We start from the raw sequence: 2,239 nt of genomic DNA on the forward strand, positions 1-2,239 counted from the left end.
GCAAGGAACATGTCCTATGTTGCACTTTCTCATAAATATGTCTTGCACATTCCTGCTTCAACTCCCTTAAAGTAATTTGGGTTCATGCATATTTGACTTTGAATAATCAGTAGAGATACCAGTACAGTTTGCCAGTCTTGGCCCAGATGCATGCTTTGGTTGGCAACCTTCAGTCTCAAAAGACTATAGTATAAGCCTAGAGCACCTGGTGTTCCCAGGCGGTCTCCCATCCAAGTACTAACCAGGCCTGACCCTGCTTAGCTTCCGAGATCATGGTATAAGCCTACAGCACCTGGTATTCCCAGGCGGTCTCCCATCCAAGTACTAACCAGGCCTGACCCTGCTTAGCTTCCGAGATCATGGTATAAGCCTACAGCACCTGGTATTCCCAGGCGGTCTCCCATCCAAGTACTAACCAGGCCTGACCCTGCTTAGATTCTGAGATCAGATGAGATCAGGCATGGAAAGACTATGGTATAAACCTACATCACCCAATATTCCCAGGCGGTCTCCCATCCATGTACTAACCAGGCCTGACCCTGCTTAGCTTCCGAGATCATGGTATAAGCCTACAGCACCTGGTATTCCCAGGCGGTCTCCCATCCAAGTACGAACCAGGCCTGACCCTGCTTAGCTTCTGAGATCATGGTATAAGCCTACAGCACCCGGTATTCCCAGGTGGTCTCCCATTCAAGTACTAACCAGGCCTGACGCTGCTTAGCTTCTGAGATCATGGTATAAGCCCACAGCACCCGGTATTCCCAGGCGGTCTCCCATCCAAGTACTAACCAGGCCTGACGCTGCTTAGCTTCCAAGATCATGGTATAAGCCTACAGCACCCGGTATTCCCAGGCGGTCTCCCATCCAAGTATTAACCAGGCCTGACCCTGCTTAGCTTCCGAGATCATGGTATGAGCCTACAGCACCCGGTATTCCCAGGCGGTCTCCCATCCAAGTACTAACCAGGCCTGACCCTGTTTAGCTTCCGAGATCATGGTATGAGCCTACAGCACCTGGTATTCCCAGGCGGTCTCCCATCCAAGTACTAACCAGGCCTGACCCTGCTTAGCTTCCGAGATCATGGTATAAGCCTACAGCACCTGGTATTCCCAGGCGGTCTCCCATCCAAGTACTAACCAGGCCTGACCCTGCTTAGCTTCTGAGATCAGATGAGATCAGGCATGTGCAGGGTAACAGAGCTCATAATAATGTCATCAAAAGAAGAGATGAGACTAAATGCCTCTCCAGCCCAGTTGGCAAGCCAATCTAGTACAGGATTCCTGGCTTTCCGATCTCCCCTTGCTGCAACCAGCCAGGCTGTCCACTCAGTGATCGTACTTCCACGCTTACCAGCAAGGTCACAGAAGCAGCTGCAGTGAAAGGAGGGAGGACTGCCTTGTGCAACAGATGTAGGGCCAGTTCCTTCCTGCATAGCAATAGGCCTGTGTCCTGCAAGGCCCCATTTGTGATATCAGCCAGGTGTGTATTTGCAGTGATCACTTGTTACCTTGCATGTGTCACTTCCCCCCAGTAAAGAATGGGAGCAGGAGAATGTAAAGAAATGCTACAAGACTCAGAGATTGCCCTGCTAGGACACAGCAAGTGTGGGTATTGTTCTAACAACAAATCAGCAAACTATTCCGCACAAGTATGGGAAATATTTTACCCTTCCAAATTGGATTGCTGCAGAACTTGCTTTTCCAGGTTTTGTGTATGGAGGTGCGTACAAACAGGGTGAGATGAATGCTCAGTATCTTCCAGCTAGGCACCAAAATGTCAAGCTTCAGACTAGTATCAGTTTGAGCTTGATCTCGCCATTTACCCATGCACTGAGGTGAAACAACAGCTCCCGCCAACGCAAGCAAATTAATGACCGATTATTTGCCGAAAGGCAAATTAATGACTGATTATGTGTTCTTCTTTGAACACTCATCAGGGAAAGGTTTCCAGAGGTTTAGCCAAGTTATGCAATTAATACTCTGTGGCCTTGATCTCTGTCTGCTTTTGAATCCCAGTGATGTGACTTCCTGGAATCTGAATACCTGGAGGAGAAAGTGAAAACCAACAAGTGGAAGACCACCCCCACCAACCTGAATTGCCTGGGGCTGCCCCCAGAGGGGCCTGGGAGAGAGCCTCTTAGATGAGCTCAACCTTGGGGGGGGAGTAGCTGAACCCCCGTCCATGAAACCTGTGTACTGCATGCTAGGAAAAAAAGAAACTGCTCTCATAAAACAGTTCT

General features: G+C 49.3%; 1 pseudogene; it reads right to left on the reverse strand.

The window, feature by feature from the left end:
* Nucleotides 1-1,088: 1,088 nt before the first annotated feature.
* LOC136656383 (5S ribosomal RNA) lies at nucleotides 1,089-1,208 on the reverse strand (annotated as a pseudogene).
* Nucleotides 1,209-2,239: the final 1,031 nt, after the last annotated feature.

This window comes from Tiliqua scincoides, chromosome 6 (genome assembly GCF_035046505.1).
Source record: "Tiliqua scincoides isolate rTilSci1 chromosome 6, rTilSci1.hap2, whole genome shotgun sequence".
NCBI lineage: Eukaryota > Metazoa > Chordata > Lepidosauria > Squamata > Scincidae > Tiliqua > Tiliqua scincoides.